Source organism: Mesoplodon densirostris, chromosome 10 (genome assembly GCF_025265405.1).
Source record: "Mesoplodon densirostris isolate mMesDen1 chromosome 10, mMesDen1 primary haplotype, whole genome shotgun sequence".
Lineage (NCBI taxonomy): Eukaryota > Metazoa > Chordata > Mammalia > Artiodactyla > Ziphiidae > Mesoplodon > Mesoplodon densirostris.
Window position 1 is genome coordinate 66,928,562 of NC_082670.1, and position 22,440 is coordinate 66,951,001.

The window sequence follows — 22,440 nt, forward strand, 5'->3', positions numbered from 1 at the left end:
TGGTCAGGACAATGCACAGGGGACATCCAAAAGCCATCTCTAAGACCAGTTCAAGTCCCAGGGAAAGAACACGTACAATATTGGGTTCCACGAAGGCTGAGCAGATACATCAAAGACACTGTATGATTTGGAGGCAGAAAATATAATGCCTTCACATACAATACATCCAGAGGGACACACACACAGAGTCATCCTACAGACACAGCCCTCCTGTTAACTTGACACAAGACCAGCCCGTGATCTGCAGGCGTTAACAGTTTCCTTAGTTTCCCACGTCAAATAAAATACCAGCCAAAACATTTGACATCTTTGATCTTTGGGGGAGAAATTTAGTCTGAAATTTAGGAGTCCATCATTTTAAAGCAGAGCCACTAAAACATAGTATCTCAAAGAGGCTGCTCCTGCTTCATTACAGACAACGTCACACTTCTGAGAGGTGAACTACGAGGGCTTTCTTTCCAGGACTCCTGACTGCTCTGAGCTTTGAGTTCTTCCAGCTTCTTCTTGCAGTGAGTCATGAAGTCCTCACTGGGTTCAATGCCTGCGTTCCGCAAATTTTCCATGAAAGGATTTTCCAGTCTGAGTACCGATCGGGCTCCCTGAATCTTTCTTGTGCTCAGAGTGAACTTCCTGAAATCCAGGAGCTTACAGGTGTCCACCAAGCAGATGTTCCTGATGTCACTATTTCCATCCAGATGAGGGAAAAACACTAGTCCTGACAACTCCAGCTCCTGCAGGCTCACCTGGAGCTCACTTAATTGGGGCTGGAAGCCAATGGCCTCGCTGGGCACCACGAAGGCCCCTAGTGCCAGGGGCTCAGTAGATCCCTGGCTTCTGCGCGCCAGGATCACCTTGTAGAGGTGGGAGGGCACCGCCACATTGTCCTCGCCAATCACCTAAAAACAAAGCAGCCATATTAGCGATGCTAATTTGCACTAGCAGGTCCCAAATTTTTCCTGAAAAGACTTTTAGATGCATTTCTGAAAACGTACTTACAAACTACCCTACCCCACCCCACCCCCAATGGATTTAAATTCAACTGCCAAAGGTAATAATAAACCAAAACACAGACTCACAGAGAAGATGAGCATTTAACAGGTAGATTCTGATTGTCTTTAAAGTACCACCACCCCAAAGAGCAGGGGTCCCATTCTCTGCTCTGTTTGTAGGACAAAGGAATGCCAGGAGTGGGTCCCGGATTTTTTAATGGACAAGAAAAGCTGTCACCTTCTCTCTGTCTCATAATCAGAACTTTTGGGGCTCCTAACATTCAAAGGTCAAAACGGCCAGCTTGGGGAACTCCCAGCTCTAGAAATAGAAATATGGCCTTGGTTTACCAAATTCACTAGGGAGCTAAACAAACAGCCTTTCAAGAAGCAGCCAGACACACCACATCAGTATTACTATCTCCAGTATCACCTAGACTGTGGTTCATTTTAAAAATTACATTAGGTAAATGTAAATGCTGTTTGCTCAGAGTTCTGCACACTCTTGGGTCTGCTATCAAACACAGAACCCCTGAATGTGTCATCAGATCAAACACTTTGGAAAGGTATCCACACAACGAAAAAGCCAGAGCCAGGGTCAGGCCTGAAAACAACTTGGTTGCCTGTGGAGGTTGGCTGTAATAATGAAATAACACTGTTATGAAACCTTTTCAAATTTCCTTCCAATTGGCTTAGAAGCCATTATCTGCTTTCTGAAAAAGAAAAAAATGAACGTCCATTTCCTTAATGGTCTCCAATAAAATGACACAATCCAGCTACTATATGCTTGTGGTACTACTGCTCCTCCCGGGCCGGCCCTTCCTTGGCAAGAGGCCTCCCTTCCAGGCCAAACCCACTTGCTGTGGGAGGCCCCGCTGGGAACCCAGATAAGGCAGAGGGATGAGAGCTACAGAGGATTCTTTTCTGCTTTTCCCAAGCTCCTACCCACACGGCGCACAGCCTAACAACTCCGAGGCCATCTGCTGCCTAACACTCAGGGAAGTCCCACCGCCAAGGCCAACTGCAGGGCTGCAGGGAAGACCCATCATTCCACAGGAATGGTCTCTATAACTGTCTTGGAAGTTAGTGAAAGTGGTTGGTCAGGGGGCAGTTTAGAGTAAGGTTTATGAAACTACACAACCCCCTCCAGCAAGTCATTTATGCAGCTGGGAAAATAAACATGCCCTTCAAGACAAAAAACATACTGAAAGTGAACGCAATGGAGGGTCACAACTAGCCCACAGATCACCAAGAGATATTAACTCAACACTGCAACTCAGAGGTCCTGTGCCCGGCACTGCTGGAAATAGCGAAAGGAATAAGCTTTAAAGTAAATTCATTTGGCGCTGCTCTCAAGAAGCTTCCCATCCAGGGGAAGAGTCAACACCCACAGTGTGGTGAGACGCCGATACAGAGCAGCAGCAGCAGCGCTGAGTGGGTGGGTGCAGGGGAAGTCAGGGACCAGAGCTGAAGGTGTGGCTGCAGCTGAGCCATAGTTTACAAGGTGGGGGAGAAGTTTAAATGGGCTTCAGGTGGTCCAGTCACTAACTAGCTGGGGAGCCAACAGTTAAGCAAATCCTTGGTGCCACCTGGTGGACATCTTCCCTCACTGCAGCACAGATCTCAGACTCCCAAGTATCTGGAGCCTTAGGAGACCAGTCACTTGATTATATTCTCTCCTCACCGACTCCTTGTCTACAAACAAATGACAACTCTCAAAAAAATTAACCAGTCATGCCCATGTGCTGCCAAACAGGGCTTCTAATCAGGTGCATTAAATTCCAGCCAAAAGTAAAGAAGCTTGACATTTTAAGATCCATGGATTTACCACATGGAAATCTACCATTTCTATCAGATTTTCAAAAACTCTCACATAGCTAGAGGACCTCTAATACTACCTTTGAGAAACCTCATGAACACAGAAATTCTACTAAGAACCACAAAGTGTGACTCTTTCACCCATGACTTACAATATTTCAACAAAGAGGAGATAAAATACTAGTCCCAGAAATAAAGAGAAAAAGGAAAACTTAGCCAACTCACTATCTTCTCTGATTCAGTCCACTTTGCTCTCAGGAAGTAAAAATATTTAACCCATCTAATATAGGAACCAGTCCTATTTGGAAATTCAGAGAACTTATTTCTTCCCTGATTTTAAAACTTAAAAAAAAAACAAACCTGAAATATCTTAGAGCTATCTTCTCTGTAGACAACTCAACCTACATAATAAATTCTTCCCACTTTTGGGAAAACTGGAAATGTTTCTAGAAACTAGGGTACTGAAGCAGAATGGTTCAGCAGATTGAAACCCCAGAGACCTGGGGCTTTCACATGAAGTTGCAAGTCACGACCATTGGTATCTTCTTTTTTCATTCATAAAATGAGTAATAACAATCCCCAAGCTGTCTATCTCATAGAATAGTTCCGAAGATATAAAGACAGGTTAGTTTAAAAAAAATATTTTGAAATCTGCAAGGCCTATGTAAAAAGCTATTTTTGTAGCAGATGTCATTCAAAAGACAGGAATGCAATTGCATTTGGTACAAAAGGTGGTTCTGCAGAGGGATAGTGGGGAAACATGGGATCAAGCAAGATTAGACCAGTTCAAGGTGGACAATAGGGTTTCAGGAGAAGAAAACAGGTTGGACACAAATGATGCTCTAAACAAAGGACTCGGGGGCTTAACGTGAACCAAGTCTTTAGTATCAGTAAATCATCAATAATCCTTTTCATATAACACTTAGGTATAAAAATACTTTACAAAGGAAATCTTTGTTGCTGTTAAATTACCAGAAAGCACTGAACTCTTGTCAAGGCTGTAACAAAAGCTGGAAATCAACTGGGAATCACTAGAAAATACAATATATATAATAATCATAAAGCTGGCACTCGTGACCTGCAATTAGTTTCTGTACGTGCTGGCCTGCGCTCGTTCCCTCCTATCCAAGAGACAGAGATGACAATTTGCTCCCCCATCCCACCCCCAACTCCACACACACAGAGCTGGGTCTTCATGCTGACTCAGTGCCAGCAGAGACTGGTCGCAAACAATACCCAGGCTAAGCCTGCCCTCTGTCATGTCATATCTGCAGCAACTGTGCCTTAAGTGAAATAGCAAGCAGCATCGTGAGGAAAAAATATGTACCTGCAAGACTCAGATAGATAGATAGATATTTGGTTACATTCCCCTGGTAAGACAAAAAAAAGAAATTCTAAAAATAAAACTGCTGGACACATCAAGAGATAAAGCCCTTAAAATAAAGTCATGCCAATCAAGTGAAAGAAAGATACCATGACAGTGTGATAAATAGAGAGGAACCAGAAGTGAGGAAATCACAGGGGTGGGGAGTCAACAAGGGTGTGGCAGCCCCGTGTGCTACCGGTAAAGCCTCTGTGGGAGCTCAAACCCTGGGAGATGGTGCTTCTCAGACGGGGCACCCACCCGGCGCAGAGGTGGGAGATGCCAGGCCAGTGAAATAAGCACATTTTCCCAAATTGTCAATTCCACTGGGTGATTTAGGATGGGGGTAAAGAAATATTTAACCAGTAAAAGAAGTAATTTCAATTAAAACAGATATGAAAATGAAGATTGCCTAAAGATAAAAGAGGAGATTTCAAAAAAAATTCCCGATCACTTCAGCTGATGCCTCAAGATCCCTGGAGACATATTTTCAATTTCCTCCCCCTCCAGGAACTGTGGAAGTTTGGAAAACAATGCTGTAGAAGGAAAACCCAGACTGTTAAGTACTTCTAACATCACCACCACCACCACTACTGAGCTGTCAAATCTGAAGCTCACTTTCCTGCCAAGTCAATTATAATGTTCAGGCCAGGATCTTCAGGTATGTTTCACTTGTCTTGATTCAGTCTTTTCTAGAAATAGGCACATGGATGACCTAAGCTATAATAAAGGGGGTGATTCTGATTAGAGCTGTCAGATGACTCACTCTGATAAAATCATTGCTACCAATCTTCCCTCAGGCTCACATTTACTCAAGTCGTATGATGCTGTGATTCTTTCCTACATATTCTAGCAGACGTTTCTGCCTGGCTATAACGAATCTTCCTCTTGGCCCATTTTCTGTTCTTATTTTTGCAGGCTAGCAAATATCACTTGTAACTGCTCTCCATCCACACCATGTTTTACCTCCTGGCCTTAAGCTTCTATATATGAAGAGCACAGCAATCCTTTCACTGTAGACTTATGAGATCTTAAAAAACAATACTATGAATGACTGGCAATTCTCATACAAGTAGAGAGACGCACCTTTGGAGTTCCCCCTTGACAATTACTAGCAATGTGACTTGGACATGACCCCTCAAAACCTCAATTTCTTTGCCTATAAAAGAAGATAACCACTGCTTGTTTGTAAGAGCCGTTTGTGAGGACTGACTGGGATGGCGTGAACAAAGCTACCTACACACCGGGTGGTATATACGGCCCTCGATAAACACCAGCTCATCCGCTTCACTTCCTCCAAAGTAGACACATATATGCTTCATTACCTAGATAGAAAAGTAAATAAATACCTCGCTTTTATTAGGTATATTCTCCTAAAATAAGGTTCAGAGTACAGTCATAAACAAGGAGTAAATATTAAATGGCTGGATTTAAGAAAACAAAACACGACCACTTCTCAGGCATTCTGAATTGCCACACATAATTGTAAGACATTCCCTGGGAAACAGGAATTCATGATTCAAATACGTATTTATCCCTTGAGAGGAACAGACCCACCTCGAGGGCTGGGCAATGCTGTGTCCCCTTTCTCAGCATCACTAAAGGACATGGTTTTATCCACAATGATTTTATTATGAATTGCTAGAAAATAACTGGAACTTTTAGCTGGGCATTAAAGGTTTCTACCACTTGGTGCAAATCTTCCTTTTTTTTCTTCTTTTTTTTTTCAAAACAACTTTTTATTGAAGTATAGTTGATTTATAATGTTGTATTTGTTTCAGGTACAGCAAAGTTATTCAGTTTTATACACACACACACATATACATTCTTTTTCAGATTCTTTTGCATTACAGTTATTACAGGATATTTAATATAGTTTCCTGTGCCATACAGTAGGTCCTTGTTGTTTATCCTTTCCTTTTATGTTTGTCTCCTTCCCTATACAAGTGCTCTAATCCAACTGTCTGGGACTTACTGTTTCTCAGCACACATCCTACCTTTTCCTACCTCTTCCCCTTGCCTACCTTTGTCTCCCATGTCTATTTTCCTTAACCAAATTTGCCCAAGTTTATATGTGTATATATTTGTATGCACACATATAATATTTTTGGCTCAACTAAATTCTTAAAATGGCAAGCTCTGAGACAATTTTTCCAATTTAATTTATTAAAGGGTCATATTTTGCTTTCATGCTAATAGACATACTAAAGATTTTTAAATTTAAAATTCCACCTGAAATCAAGTTTCATCTGAAAAATGATGCCAAATCTAACAAAAGATATAATAGAAATTGTTAGTGAAAAACATAAATATGTATATAAAAGTAGATGCCACTTTGATATGCTTCCCAGAAAGATGAAAAACTACATACCCATCCAGGGATATAGATTCCTATCAACATCCAACTTTACATACACATACATAACACACAGGGTAATCTGCTTCCCTTATGACCAGGGTCTATAAATCTCCTTCTCAAAAAGCATAGGAATATTGAAGATGGAGAAAAAAGGCCTTCCCAACAGTACGCCACTAAAGGCAAAATAATTCATATACTATGTTCTTCGGGGCTCTCTCCACCCACTAAAAAAGTCTAAAAATAAATGTGGTGAACACACATGACAAGCCAAACACCAGACCGAGTACTCGAGAATCAACTTGCCCAGATCTTGGTTTCTAAATACCAGTCCCCATTAAAACGAACCAAGAGAAATGGATGATTCCAGAGTTTGCCCAAGATGAGTCTGGAACATCCTGTTATGCCAGAAAGTAGGAAGTGCAGAGAAACTTAGTGGAAGCTGCAGCAATATTGCAGGTGTTCAGAGCTTCAGCAAAATCGGAGTACAAGTTACTAAGTAAAAGAACTGATAAAAGTTGCTGACACCAAAGAAATTAAGAGAGAGAGATGACTCTCAGGATGTGAAATAGAGGAAGAAGGGAGAAAGTAATCAAGAGTGTAGTTTGAAGCATGTCATTTATAATTCCATATACATTCCTCCCACATGAGAGATACTTAAAGATTTGTTGAATTAAAGATTTGCCAATGTGAGCATGAATAGGTCCTATCAATTAATATAGACATGGAAAACTACTGTTATAGGTTCAGAGGCCCAGAATCTGAAAGAAAAGACCAAAGACCAATAATGCTTTAAAATAAAAACAAGAAAACAAGACCATTACTCAAAGTATGCTCTTCAGGAAGCTGATCTTGACTGCCCTCATACATTCATCATTATGACACTAGTTAGGGTAAGAAGAGCTGATAGGTCTCTTTTGAAACTCTCTTCAAGGCTACTTGAGCATGCCTGAATATCATTCACTGATAAACTATTTAGGAGAAACAAGGTTAAGTCTTTTTAGTGGTTAGTTTTATATATTCCAGTGTAATAAGAATTCTGTTATAGAAAAGATATACTAAAAGGTATGTATGTATATATTTGTTTCATTCTGAATTAATTGCAAATTTAAAATGTGTAAGGATGGCATATGGAACACCTGCACACCCTTCATCCAAGTTCATCAACTCAACATTTTTCCCAATTTATCACTCTTTTCCTCTCTCTATATATATTTTTTCCCTAAACCTTTTGAAAATAAGTCATAGACACATCCTTAAGGATGTATTTCCTAAGCACAGAGACATTCACTTACATAATCACAGTCCAATGATCAAAATCAGGAAATTTAACATTGATAACATATAATTATCTAATCTACAGACCTCAAATGTTACCAATTGTCCTAATAAAGTCTTATTTAGCAACTTTTGTTTTTCTGATGTAGGATCTGATCTAAGATAACACAATGCAATTTGTTTTCATGCATTTTCATCTTTAGTTTTTAGTCTCCATTAATCTGGAACAGTTTATTTCTCAGGCTTTATCTTTGACACTAACATTTTTGAAGAATATAAGTCAGCTATTTCATGTAATGTCCCTCAGTTGGGGTTTGCCTGATACTCCTGCATGATGAGACTCAACATTATGCATTTTGTGCAGAAATATAACAGAAGTGATACTGTATCCTTCTTAGCGCATCACACCAGGAAGTAGAGTTTATCAGCAAGTCCCATACACGCAATATTAACTTTGATCACTCAGTTAAGGGGGAGTTTCTTTACTGTGAAGTTATCATTTCTTGCTTTGTTATCAATAAGTAATTTGCAGTGGGATTCTTTTAGACTATATACATGTCCTATTCCTCATAAAACTTCCACTCTCTAGTTGTAACATCCACTGATGATTGTCTGAAACACTTACTACCGTGACGGCTGTGAAATGATTTTTCTCTTTCATTCTTACAAACTTATTAGTTGACAGTCCATGGTACACAGAAGCTTCTCCTTACACCCACGTGTTTACTTATGTATTAAAATATGGATTCCTATTTATTAGTTCTATAATCCATTTTATTTTGATATCAAATAGTTCCTGACACGATAAGTTAGATCTCCATAAAGCGGACTCCTGTGTCCTTTTGACATGACCTCACCATTTGTTTGAGCACTTTCTTGCTTCCTGGCACAAAATGTTCCAGTTTGTACTTTCCCTGCACCATCCCTGGAATCATCCATTTCTGCAAGTGCTGGGTTCTTTCAGCAGGAGATGTTTTTTCTAGAAACGAAGATCTGGTCTCAAGGTACATTGCTAACAGCATATCACTGCTTCTAGGCCCTTTCAGCAGATAGATAATACAAATTATATCCAATTTAAGAAAAACAACTTTCCACGACAGCATTTGGCCAAAGCACATTTTTTTAAAATGGTAATTGGATTCTGCATTTTACATGAGGTTATTCTTTTAGCCTGCCGATTGCTTATACAAGTTTTTTTTTTAAGGGCTACAAATGCTTGGCTTTTTATTTATTGATTGATTTATTGATTTATTGATTTATTTAGGCTGTGTTGGGTTTTCATTTCTGTGCGAGGGCTTTCTCTAGTTGGGGCAAGGGGGGGCCACTCTTCATTGTGGTGCGCGGGCCTCTCACTATCGTGGCCTCTCATTGCGGAGCACAGGCTCCAGACGCGCAGGCTCAGTAGTTGTGGCTCACGGGCCTAGTTGCACCGCGGCATGTGGGATCTTCCCAGACCAGGGCTCGAACCCATGTCGCCTGCATTAGCAGGCAGATTCTCAACCACTGCGCCACCAGGGAAGCCCCAAAACACATTTAAGAGAAATATTCACACACACACACACACACACACACAAGAAGCTGTTTCATGAAATGCCCTTAATTACTGGTTAATGTTCCCTTTTAAACTTTGTATACATTTTTCTTTTACTACACGGTAAGCTAGTCATACAAATCTTTCAATTTTATGAAAACACAACACTCACAAAACTGTAATTTGATTACTTAAGGTGTAGAAGTAAAAGCTGGGAGAACCTATTTTCCAAAGGTAAGAGTAAAGAGGATTTACCAGAGCTCAAGAATAATTAGTATTTGAAAAATAAGAGAATATAGAGAGCTTTAAGCCATTTTTTCTTCTAATATTACAAAAAAATACGAAAATTAGTAAGTTGATGAGAGGAGAGAGATTACTCTGCTTGGAATACTAACTCTGTTGCCACTCCTTCACTCCCACAAGAACCCCTGGCATACTCTGAGGGTGTGAGCACCTGTGTGAACACTTGGAGACTTACACATCACTGCTCATCAGAGCCATATGGGCAGATAATAAGCCAGTCAAGTGGGACAGAATATACCCTAAAGTTCTTTTCATTTTCCTAACTCTGTTTCCGGGATCATTCAATTTTATCACAGACTCCCTTAAGTAATCATGTAACCTAAGCAGCGTTTACTAAACATCTACTTGGTGTTCCCCCAAACACACCTCCTCTTTGACTTTCCAGGAAGTCCTTCAAGCCCTCTCTTTTTACTGACTGTATCACCTTTCTTCCTCCTCACCCCACTTCATTCCCGACCCTCTGTAGATCTCACAGTACATCCATTCAGCCACCCTCCTGGCAGAATCCTTAATCTTAGACATCAACAGGAGCTGTCTACAGCCCTCACAGCATTAATTACAGTCTCTTATATCTTCAATCTTCCTTTCCTTCAGTCCACAAAGTTCTCAAATATCTTGCACATAAAAAACTTCACCTTAAAGAAAAAAAACAATCCAAGCGTCTAAAAGAAAAGTTTTTCCTCCCATTTATTCAACTAACTGCAATCTGGATGTCTTCCCGAATTTTTCCCTCTTCCTCACCCAAAAAGTGAATTCATGGTTACTCTTTCTCTATTTCTCCACATGGCCTTCTGCAGTCAAGTCTCAGTTCACCTCCTTGCCTCAGACCTCTCATGCAAACACCAGCTTCCTCACCTACCACTCTACAGAGTGCTGCCAGAATACTCTTGACAAAACCCACTCCAAATCACGTCATCCGTGCTTAAAAAACCTATGATTTCTCAGTGTCTCAAAAGTAAAATCAAAGTCTTCATGGAGTACAAAGCCCTCTATTATCCGGCCCCTGTTCTACCTATTGTGGTAGAAGTCTTCAACCTCCTTCTGAGCCACCCATACTTTTTTGTACCATAAGCTCCATTCTTTTTTTTTTTTTCTTTCTTTCTTTCTTTCTTTTATATTTTCTCTCTCCGTCTCTCTAACCTGCTTTATGGGGAAGTGCTTCACATCTAACTTTCAGTTTACTACTTCTTTTATCAACTATGTCTGATTTTAGGTGTACTCATCCATTGGGGATTTTATTCCAATGGAAATGTTGTTTCCAGAAGTTGTATTTGAATCTTTACCAAGTTGGCTTGGTTATTTGTGAGAATAAATTGTGCCTTGCTCATATATCCTATTTTCTCTTTTACAGCTTCAAGCATTTAATCCTACTTTTTTTTTAACATCTTTATTGGAGTATAATTGCTTTACAATAAGCTCCACTCTTGATGAACGATACCTAAATCCCAGGACTCTGCTGTCAACCGTAAGCCGGGGCACCTGGCGTTAGGCTGGGGCACCTGACCTGAGGCCGGGCACTTGACTGTGGGCCAAGTAGCCCCGCCCCCGCCCCGCCCCGCCCCACCGCCCAGAACGGCGCGCGGGTCCGCAAGGACCCTGAACTCCTCGCTCCGCTTCTCTTGCCTCCACGGTCGCTGATTGTCCCAAAGCCTGAGAGGAGGGCGGCGCGACCCCCGACCCCGCCCAAAGAGTCACTGCCACTGCGCTCGGGACAGACCCCGGCGGCCGAAACCCCGTCTGCCCTCCGGGCGGCGCGCCAGGTAAGTCGGTCCCGACCCTGCACCGCGTCCCCGGGCTGCTGCTCCAGGCGCACTGGGTTCGCTCAAAGTGGCTGCTACTGCAGCTTTTTAGGAAGAGCTGCACACAGCGTCTTAGTCCAGGGGAACTTTGGTCCCTCCTCTCGCCGGTGCCCTCCGCCCGGCTTGCTCGGGCCTCCCGGGGTGGGGAGGGGCCGCCCTGCGCGTCCCGATGGGAATTGGGGAGGGGAGGTGCAGAGTCCGGGCTGTAGTCGCAGCGCCCCTCATCCTGAAGGCGGGGAAGCGAGGTTGGGGGGGGGGGGCCTGTGCGGGGTCCCAAGACTGGACCCACTGCGGTCGGACTCAGCCTCCTAACATCCCCTCCCGCTCCTACAGTAGGTTCCAATAATATTTAATTGCGTCTTGAGGCGTTCTGACTTAAAACTCATCTGTAAGCTAGCAGGTCCCTTGATTCAGCCAAGTCCCTCTGCGCTCCTTCCTCTCTGAGATAAAGCACCAGGCGGGAGGGGACGAGGGTGGCCTCACCTAGAAAAGAGGTCGGGACCTGAGCTATCACAGACGCCCCGGGACCCTTACGGCAGAAACACCCCTCTGTAGAGCACTTGATTGCACTTAGAGGGAGAGGAAGAACGAACACAGGCTGGAAGGTGCTCAAGGCCAAGCAAGCCCCTGGGCTGGGCGGTCAGGAGGAAGGGACGAGAGCTGTCGTTAGAGGGGATGGACGCAAGAGGGCTCAGGAGCACCGGCGGAGCCCAACTGCTTCTCCCAGGCTCTGAGATGGGGCGGGAGGTGGGGTTGGTGGAACCCCAAGGTGGTGCCCAGAGTGAAGGTGTTGGTTACTGGGCGGCTCTGACTCTCCTGCCCAAAATTGCCACGCCTCACAAAGGGGGCAGGGGTCTGACTTCAGCCTGCAAAGGGGGCGCTTCCAGCCTGGCAAGTGGCTGGCTCAGTGGCCAGACAGCCTAACAGGCTGTCTGCGGTTTCACTGCACTTTGTTTCTCAAGAAGCAGGACTCTGGACCCAGAAATACCTGCCTTGACTCTTGGGCTTACAGTTTTCAAGCTGCAGGGCTGCGTGGGTGTTGGCATCTGGAAAAGGGGGTTGGCGATCATGTCTCGGGAGTGTGTAAGAGTGCTGGTATTTTAGTGCGTGGGCTGTGCTCATCCCTGTGCCCTTTCTTTCTCTCAAGAGTTCTTTAGAAACTTCCTTATTCCTTTTCCATCTGAGCATCTTCCTCCTGTTGCCACACCCCTCCACGGCAGTGCTGACCTAAAGCCAGCTCACCTGAATTAAGGTGGAGATGATTGATTTACAGCAAGGTCAAGTCACTAGACTTCAAGTCACCTGAATTAAAGCAGACTCAGGTGATTTCAGAGGCTGCGTGATTTAAAGTAGTGGGGTGAAATATCAAGGGGTGAGTGCCCTGGGAGACTTTGAGAGATATATATGCCCCTGTATAGGGCACTTCATTGAGCTTAGAGGGAGAGGAGGTAGGAAATCAGGCTGGCTGGTGCCCAGGGCCAGCAGAGGCAGGACTCCCTAGCCAGTGATACCTGGCTTGACTCCTGGGCTTGCAGTTTTCCAGCTCTAGGCCTGGATGGGTGTTGGCATGTTGAAAACGAGGCTGTTGGTAGTGAATGCAGAGCTTGTAAAAGCGCTGGTATTTTGTGGGTCGGGCTCTGCTCATCCCTGTGCCCTTTCTTTCTCTTGCTAGATCTCCCGAAACTTCCTTCTTCTCTTACCATCTGAGCCTCTTCCTCCTGTCCCCACACCCCTGTTTGTGGACCTGACTTAAAGCCAGGGCACCTGAACTGAGGGAGAGCTGATTGATTGAAAGCCAGGTCACATCAAGTCACTTTAAGGCCTAATTGGAATAAAGTAATGGGTGTTGTAGGGAGGGATGAGTGCCCTGGGAAACTTTGCGAGACAGTAGGACCCTAAGTGGGGCACTTCACTGTCCTTAGAGGGAGGGGAGAGAGGAAATCAGGCGGGCTGGTGCCCGAGGCCAGTGTAGCCCCCAGGGCAGGGGAGGGAGGCTGTTTGAAGGGCTGAGAGTTGTTGTTCCAGCGGACATCCGCCAGGCGGCGCCAGAGGACTGGTGCAACCCAGCTAAGGCTCCCTGGCTGGACCTCAGGGCCAGGAGACGGCTTTGGAGCAACTTCAAGGTCGCGGGCAGACATGAGGGCTTGGTTACCGAGTGGCTTTGACCCTCTGGCTCAAGTTGCCTCGCCTCAAATAGGGGACAGAGGTCTGCTTTTGGCATTTGATGGGGGCCCTTCCGGCCTGATCTGGTGGCCTAGTGGCTGGACAGCGTGAAGGCTGTCTGCGGGCTGACTTCCCTTTATTTCTCCAGAGGCAGGACTCTGGACCCTGTAATACCTGGCTTGACTCCTGGGCTTGCAGTTTTCCAGCTCTAGGCCTGGGTGGCTGTAGGTACGTTGAAAACGTAGCTGATGGCCATGAATGCAGGGCTTGTAAAAGTGCTGGTATTTTTGTGGATCAGGCTCTGCTCATCTCTGTGGCCTTTTTTTCTCTTGCAAGTTCTCCTGAAACTTCCTTCTTTGCTTTCCATCTGAGCCTCTTCCTCCCATTTCCACACCCCTGTTTGGAGACCTTACCTAAAGACAGGTTACCCGAATTAAGGCGGAGCTGAATTAAGAGGAAGCCATCTATAGGTAGCTTCTATTGTATGCAAACAATTTTTTCTTCTGGCTGTGTTGGGTCTTCGTTGCTGCGCACAGGCTTTCTCTAGTTGAGGTGAGCGGGGGCAACTCTTCCTTGCAGTGCATGGGCTTCATTGCGGTGGCTTCTCTTGTTGCGGAGCATGGGCTCTAGGCTTGCGGGCTTCAGTAGTTGTGGCACGCTGGCGCAGTAGTTGTGGCACACAGGCTTAGTTGCTCCACAGCATGTGGGATCTTCCCGGACCAGGGATCGAACCCATGTCCCCTGCGTTGGCAGGTGGATTCTTAACCACTGCACCACCAGGGAAGTCCTGCAAACACTTTTTTTTAAAAAAATCAATGATAGGGAAACAGAAGAAGAGAGAGAAAGATGAGTCCTAGTATCTATGTCCTCATGGTTATTATGAGACTCCTAGTGCCAAAATCCCAGGGTATTATGAAGATTAACTCCAATAATATCCATGAGGTTTCCAAAACCATAACCTAATGTAAACACATAGTAGTAGATGCTCAATAATCGTTGCACTAATGACTATATACCTGTTGTTTAACAAATAGAGACTTACTCAGATGTTACAGCCTTTATTGCCTTCTGTAAACTTTAAAGTGCCAGCCAAACATGTGATCCTTCAAGATGTTGATGATGGTCTTTCTTGGAACTGAGAAAAAGAGTATTTCCTGCCATATCAGTGAACAAAGGATGTCACAGTCATCAGCACTTGCAGCCCTCCAATGAGACCTGGTGAGCCCTGAGGGAACTCAGGAAGGAAAGAATACCTGCCATCTAGCAGCCATCAGACTGCAGCCACTCCTTACCGTGAGCCCTGAGGAAACTCAGAATGTGAAAATACAGGATACTGGCCTCAGATAGCTGAGGTGCATATCAAAGGAATGATTTCAGTGAGCCCAGACTCTTGCATCTTCCCATACATAGAAAAGCGCTAAATTCCTTAACTTGGGATATCTGGTTTTCTTGAATTAACAGTAATCCTTTTATGTTCCTGACTACCTGCCCTTTGTTGCAAAATGTCTATATAACCTGGCTCCCCACCTCGCCTCCTCGGAGCAATGTTCTCAGGGTTACTTGAGATGCTGCCTCCCGGGCTTGAAGCCCTAAAAATTCCTGCTGAATTAAACATAACTCGCAACTTTTAGGTTGTGAATAATTTTTTAAGTACACAGAACCAATAATAGTCACTTTGAGAGAAGGTATTTGGTGGAAGGGGCTGAGGTGTGGTGTGCCTGCTTTCTCTAGTGCTACTAAAAACAGGTCTGGGGGAGCATCCTCAGTATAAGAAAGAAATTTGATAAAGCTGCCAATTCATGGGCCCCCCTCCAAACCTGCAGAATCCCAGTTTTTTCCATGGGTGCTTGAATGCTTTGTATACATGTTAAAATTTGAGAGGCAAGATTTACATAAGTGCTTTGCACTCTAGGCTTACAATAAAGATGACATGGAGAGTTTTAATTACTACTATTACCTGTGACCTCCCTCACAGATTCTGTCTATTGGCTTGGGTGAGTGTGCATTTTTAAAAAATGAAGTATAATTGACATACAATATTGTATTTGATTCAGCGTTTCAACATAGTTTCAGGTGAACATGATTTATATAGATTACAAATAGTTTCAGGTGAACATGGTTTATATAGATTACAAATAAATTCGCTTTAATTACGTTCCCAGGCAATTCCGGGGTGAGACAAGGGTTATGCAAGAGGGCTCTCATATTTCTGTGGTGTGAGACTTGAGTCCAGCCTTTGGTTTAAGGAAAGGTAGTAGAGTCTGGGTGGGTGGGTCAGGGCCGTGCACCCCGCATAGCCCATTGCCGTAGCAGCATTCCTGGCTGACTGTGAGACAGAAGGGCGTATGAAAACAGGGAAGGAGAATATCCTTGGTCTCCATGTAGGAGCGCATTTCCTCCTGAATCTGTCACGTGACAAAGGAGAGGGGAGCGTGGTCTTTCTGCATTTCAGGGGCCTCCTGCCTCTGAGAGTGGGGGTAGCAGGTGGAGGCGCTGTGCTGATCCCTCAAAGATGTACAGGTGCCATGTATCTACATAAAATTGCCTGAGAAAGGAACCTGGAAGTGGAGGAGGAAGAAATGGCAGGTTCTCAGGTAAAATTTGTGACCCAGATCAGCGGCTGTGTCCCCTTTTCTTGCTGAAATCCCATGTATTTAGAACTTGCAAACATTTACTTCTCTACCACTGGTGGTCCTACCTAACAAATTTGCTTTCAATACTGTTGCCAACAAATTTTGGCTCCCTGTGCACTGATGCCAAATAGAAATACGCAGGCGGAAATTTGGAGGATAAGAAATAGAGAGGCTTTTTATTTTCTTTGCCAGGCAAAGGGAAGACACAGCAGGCTAGCACCTCAAGAACTGTGACCCCCTCCTTGGGGAATCAGAGAAGATTTTATACGTGGGGCTCGCAGCCCAAGGCATGTGATAAGGATCAAAGTAGTGAATGTCTTGCATTCTTTTTCCTTTGCATTATTTCAAAACAGTCAAAGCTGGCGTCAGGCAGCCGGGTAATTGGGGTCCAGCACTCTGGTAATTGGGTCCATTTGTCTCTGGTTTATGGGCCAGCGACCTCTTTCTGAAATGCAAAAGCTACAGGGGGTGATTTGTTACAAGGGGGCATAGGAAATGTAAGTGCAGGGATGGAATAAGGTTAGGGAGTGAGAGGCCCAGGATGTAACTCACACAGGGTTAGGGGTGATAGGTGCAGAATGTAATTTACATAGTGTCAGGGAGTGAGGTCAGCTTTGTGAAGAACAAATCTAGTTACAGACACTACAGATAAGTAGCAGTTAAAATAAAACTAGGAGTGATTAACTGTTTCAGGCCAGGTTATGTTTCATCTCTAGCCTGTGTGTTCACTGTTCCCTTTGTTTTCCTTGCTCTCAGGAGAAGGAAAACTTCATTTCTATTTTTACTGCAACAGTACTTTTCTTTTTTTCCTAATGATAGCCAAGGTTAGATCTTCAGGATATTCCTTTCTTACATCCCATTTCCTTCTCTCCATCCAGGCTCCCTTTACAGCATAAAGAATTCCTACCATAAATTACTGATGTGCAAATGTTGAAAATGATCCCTTTTTGTCCTATCAACTCAGGGATGTGTTGATACACAAGATTCCCACTGAATATGAGGTTGGGTTCTGGGATATCAGTGAAGGAGAATATGTAATATTTAGGTCCTGTGTGGATGCAGCACCAGTCTATGTAGACAAGGATAATGAAAATGCACCAATAAAGCTAATTTGCTATATGGCCCAGAGTAACCCAAAGTTCTGATAAAGAAACAGAGCTACCAGTTGCCTCAAGGAAAGACTTACTATTTAAAATACACAAGAGTACAGGATGTGAGAGTTATATGTGACTTTAAACTTGCTTAACACTTTTCTCATGATTAGATTTTTTCTTTTTTTCAAAACGGTATCAGCAGTGATGAGTCCTGTGTGGATAGGGCAGCTGATATCAATTTGTCCCATTACAGCTGATGTTAATTTTGTTCACTTGATTCAGGGGCTGTGAGCCAGATTCCTTGGCAGAGAAGTTAATAATTCTTCAATTACCATTAATAGGGTCTCGGAGGGATTTATTGAGAGCTGTGCATAAACCATCGCATTTCATGTGAATACTCCCCCTCTCTACTTCATTTCCCTTTACTTGTAGATTGCTTTGGAAAATGAAGACTCTCACCTTTGTTCAGACTTTTGTTAGTAAATACTCTGTAAATTTCCTTTTTTATTACACTGCCATTTCTTCTTTATTACTTTTGTATCTTCAGGAAAAGTAAATAAGGGTCCTATAGTATGTGTTCAAGTATCTTAAAATGCTGTAATATAATCAGCACAAATGAGAAATGAAATCATTTCATATTTCAAGGAAATAGGGGTTTGTTGATGCAAAGAAAATCTTCCTGAGGTTTCATCTTGGCCTTCTCATTTCTTGAGTTGATCTACATCTTTTGCTGTAGATCAGTGATCCTTCTAGATATTTAAAATGAAATAAGATATTGTTGCCCACATCTTAAAATCGGCTATCCATTCCTTATTTTTGATTGAGTACTACTTGGAAGTAGAGTTAAGGATCTGCAAATTAGAAATGCTTCCTAAGTATTTTAAAGGGGCTGTCAGGAAATACTATTTGGTGAAGTAATTTTCTATAATTTATAGTGTTCTCTCTTCTCTACTGAACACAGTACTGGATTGGAAATTGTAGAATCCCCAGGATGAGTAATATGTTCCTTTGTTTAATAAATAGGTGTTGCTGTCTCTAAGCTGAACCTGGTCACCTTTTTTGAGCAAAGAGCCCTGGGATGTGAAGAAAAGGAGACAACAGTCATACACCCAGGTAGGTGGGAATGAATAAAGCAGATAACACAGGAGTGATGTACAAAGGTGAAGGAGGAAGTGAGGCTTAAAAATGTTGTTTGGGAGGCTCTGCTTCAATGGAAATCATTTTGAGAAGCCCAGGTGTATGTCTCTTGCTGTCACAGAGGTACTTATCCTGCTCCACTCGAATCCTGCTCCTAAATCCTCTAAGGGTTTTCCTTTTGCTCCAGTGACCTTCCATAGCAATCAGAGTGAGAGCCAAAGGCTTCCCCATGGCCTCTGAGGGTCTGCATGTTCTGGCTGTTATTCCATTGCTTTTGGGGACCTGGGGAAAATCTGTGCACATACAAAGTTCTTTTATGGAGTTTATGTGAGTTTCTCCTCCCTTGTCTTTGGAGGTACTTGTCTCCTAGAGACACGTACACATTCCAGTACAACCCTGGGAACGTGAGATAGACTGAGTGACCCCCATTCAAGTCTATGTAGACTAGGCTTTCCCATGGACCAGACCCTGTACTAGGTCATCAGAAATGAACCTGGAGGGGCTTCCCTCGTGGCACAGTGATTAAGAATCCTCCTGCCAATGCAGGGGACATGGGTTTGATCCCTGGTCCGGGAAGATCCCACATGCCGTGGAGCAGCTAAGCCTGAGAGCCACAACTACTGAGTCCTCATTCTAGAGCCCACAAGCCACAGCTACTGAGCCCACGAGCCACAACTACTGAAGCCTGTGTGCCTAGAGCCCGTGCTCTGCAACAAGAGAAGCCATGACAATGAGAAGCCCCCACACCACAATGAAGAGTAGCCCCTGCTCACCACAACTAGAGAAAGCTCATGCGCAGCAATGAAGACCCAACGCAGCCAAAAATACATAAATAAAATAAAGTTTTAAAAATTAAAAAAAAAAAGAAATGAAGCTGGGAGCCTCACAGTGTTTACCCGGCCTCATGATAGAATAACCTGGGCCACTTCATTAAGATGTAATTGATGCTGGGCCCTGCCAAAGACTAATTGACAGAAGCTATGGGGGTGGGACACAGGGAATGGTAGTTCTAAAATACACATAAATTATTCCAATGGGGGGTCAAGGCTGAAAATGACTTTGGGGAACATTGCTCACCAGAATTTCATGTCTATACAAATCACTTATGCGTCCAGTTAAAAACAGATACTGGGGCCGCACACTCGAACGTTATGAGTCTCCAAGTTGGGATGAAGGTCATTAATTTGCACTTTGAGCAACCACTGAAGTCGCTTACCCCAGACCTCATTTCCAGCAGCATTTATCTAGAGAAATCAAGAACAGTGCCTGAGTGCCTATCCGAACACAAATACTGCTTGTTCCCAGTGAAGACCACTAACAACTTCTGAAAAGATGACATTCTCTGCTCACCACTTTCAAATTGATCAGGGACTAGAGAAAGCAGTGGGGTCTGAGGAAGACTGTTATGGGGAAACATTTATTCATTCATGAAAGGAATGTTTCATGAGGATCTACTGTATGCTCACAGGTATGTGAGGATGCACTGTGTTCAAGACACTGTGCTGACATCCTCACATTATGAGAGTTGATTGTCGTAATCTGCTGGGAACTGGATATTCTATGTTCATCTTTCCCAGGAGGATTTAGTTGTTGGGCTTGCCTTCCTGGGAGTAGGGATTATCTTTGTCTCTTCTCTTTCATTATCACGGAAGATAGTCCTTTGCTCTCCTTTATCTGAGTCTAAGCATCAAAAATTGTGAATGCCAGATCCATTCACAAAGGTGGCAGAGTTTTCAGAAACTGGTGTCTCAGCTGCTCTGAAAAGAATGACCAAGGAATGGGGGTGGAGACATGGCAGGACTTTTTTTTTTTTTTTTTTTTTGCTTGTTTAAGTGGTCCTTTTAAAAGGAATCTGAATTGACCTTTCCTATTAGGCTCTGCAAGTCTGATTTTGGAAGAGGGACTGTATTCTGGGTGGAAATTTTGGGGCAGCAGAGCTGTGCCTGCAATGTAAAGCACGAAGTATGAAACAGGAATCTGTGGCATCCGATGGGCTGCTCTAGAGGTGGGACTGACCAGTGCCTTATGAGTTTATATTACTCAGGGTGATTCTGGGTGGCCAGTCCCTGATTCCAGTCTGCTCTTGGGTCCTATGCATTGTTAGAGGTACTAGATTCAAGTCCTTATGAGTTTCACCTGCATTCCCTGTGTGTGCCTGTGTGAAGGTTTGGGCTAAAGAAGAGGCCAAAAAAGGGAAGGCTGTCAAAACCCAAGGGGTAACAACACGGGTCAGAGGGAGAACTGGCCTGTGCTACAGATTGTGGTACCAGCTTGCCTGAACTGAGAACTCAGGTGTGTGAGCTCCATTAAAATGGAATTCAAGGCTGGTGATCTTGAGCCCAGGGCTGGTGAAGGGAGGAGACTGTGACTGGATGTTTTGGCCCTGGGAGGGGCTGGTGTGTGCCAGAAGTCCTCTGTGCACTGCTCAGCACATTGGGGGAGACTGCTGGTGCAGGCAGCGTGGTGTTACTATCAAGGGTGCAGTCTGGTCAAGTGAGGGCACAGCTGTGCTGGTGTGTTGTTGGTGTGAGTGAGTGGGGGCAGGGAGAAGAGGGGAGAGACCACCCTGAGTCCTCAGGCCACGCTGCACCTGAGCGAGGTGTTTAGGGACTAGACGAGGTGCTAGTGCTCAAAATGAAATGTGGCACCGTGTGTTAAAATGTTAATTTATGAACATTCCAGCTTTCAAGAGTTCATCTGAGCCGACCTCTATTCAGTTCCAGCAGCCTCAAATCAAAGGTGGTTAGGAGCACTTTATCTGCAGGAACTCGTAGAGAGGTTTTTCTAAAGAAGACACCACATCAAAGCAAGGATAATTGATTGTATCTTAACCAGTCACCTTGGTTTGGGAAAGCCTTGCTGGTGTTGTGAGTGGTTGTTCTTAATTTATTTTCTCAGATTAACGAGACTTGACTCTGAATTAAGTTTTGTTTGCTTAAATAGGCTACCAAAATATGAGAGTCACCTCAGCCTAATGGCCTCCTTGTTTAATTACTTTAACACTGGAAACACAGTAGGTGGGATATTATACTTTTCATCCATTTGCAAGGTAATTTAGCAATTGTCCACCTAACGTAGAAATGCACAGTCATGTTGGTGCAACAATTTCATGTCCCAGAACCACCCAGATAAGCCACATGCGTAGAAATCAGAGATCCACATTCTGTGATAGCAGAACAAAAACAGATGTATCTGTGTAAATGCATAACTAGGGAGGGTTTCAGTAAAGTCTTTCTATTCATAATTACCATGGAATATGATATCGTGTGTTTGGGGATGCAGGAGGTACATTTCTACTGGTGTGAAAATATTACCTTCATATATCATTGGTTACGGAAAGCAATATTATTGACAGAATTTGATTTGACATTATATATATCAATATTGAACCATGTACATAATATTTTAGTGTTTGTGTATGTGTGGATATATATTATACAAATTCAAATATAGTTTGTTACACATGGAAATTGCATAGCAAGGAGGATATACTTGGAACTGATGATGTTACATCTGGAGATAAAATTTTATTGCTTCTGGAGAATTCCCTTGCTGTCCAGTGGTTAAGACTTGGGCTTTCACTGCCTTGGGCCCGGGTTTGATCCCTGGTCAGGGGACTAAGATCCCACATGCCGTGATGTATAGCCAAAGAAAAAAATTTATTGCTTCTGGAGGGTGGTTAGTTAATGGGCATTTTTACTTGATTTTATTGTTTAAATATATTATAATTTCATATTTTATAATGTTTATTATTTTATAAGTAAATTTGTCCCTATGCGCAGTAGTTTTCTATCACTGCTATAATGTATGACCACACATTTAGCAATTTAAAAAATATTTTACAGTTCATAAGTTAGAAATCCAGTGGTCTGGGCTGGGCTTTCTGTTTACGGTCTTACAAGGTCAAAAATTAGGGTCTCATGAGGCATAGGTTCTTATCTGAAGCTTCCAGGGGAGAATCCACTTCCAGGGCCATTCA

At 43.5% G+C, this 22,440-nt stretch overlaps 1 pseudogene; it reads right to left on the reverse strand.

Moving 5' to 3' along the window:
• Positions 1-441: 441 nt before the first annotated feature.
• On the reverse strand, positions 442-12,504 carry LOC132497942 (nuclease EXOG, mitochondrial-like; annotated as a pseudogene).
• Positions 12,505-22,440: the final 9,936 nt, after the last annotated feature.